We start from the raw sequence: 501 nt of genomic DNA, 5'->3' as shown, positions 1-501 counted from the left end.
ATCCAATCCATAAAAATGTAAAAACTCGCAATGTTACGCGTATTTCCGACTAAACATTATTTCATTAATTTAATTTGAATTCGAAAACTTCCTATATTCTATGTATAACTGATTAAGGTAACGCGACCAATTAAGCTTATAAGCTTCTATATCTAGGAAATCCATCGTTCAAACAATATGACTGACTTCAGCCCACCGTATTTCTAAGAACTTTTGGCTATTTCTTCTTACAAGAATATTTGAATTATTACTACAATAAGGGCTACATTTACTGCCATTATTCTAAAGCCCATAGAGGAATATTTAAGTTTTCGAATAAAATTTTTGTTAGCTTAAATCATGTCCTGTATATGAATAGACATATATTTCATGAGTGGCACATTCCATTTGATTTCCCATTATTACTATCAATTCCGTCTTCCTTCACTTTTGCGTTCAACTGACATTCTATCTCTCTCTCTCTCTCTCTCTCTCTCTCTCTCTCTCTCTCTCTCTCTCTCT

The sequence above is a fragment of the Palaemon carinicauda genome, chromosome 27, assembly GCF_036898095.1.
Source record: "Palaemon carinicauda isolate YSFRI2023 chromosome 27, ASM3689809v2, whole genome shotgun sequence".
NCBI lineage: Eukaryota > Metazoa > Arthropoda > Malacostraca > Decapoda > Palaemonidae > Palaemon > Palaemon carinicauda.
Note: the sequence above shows the minus strand (reverse complement) of the source record.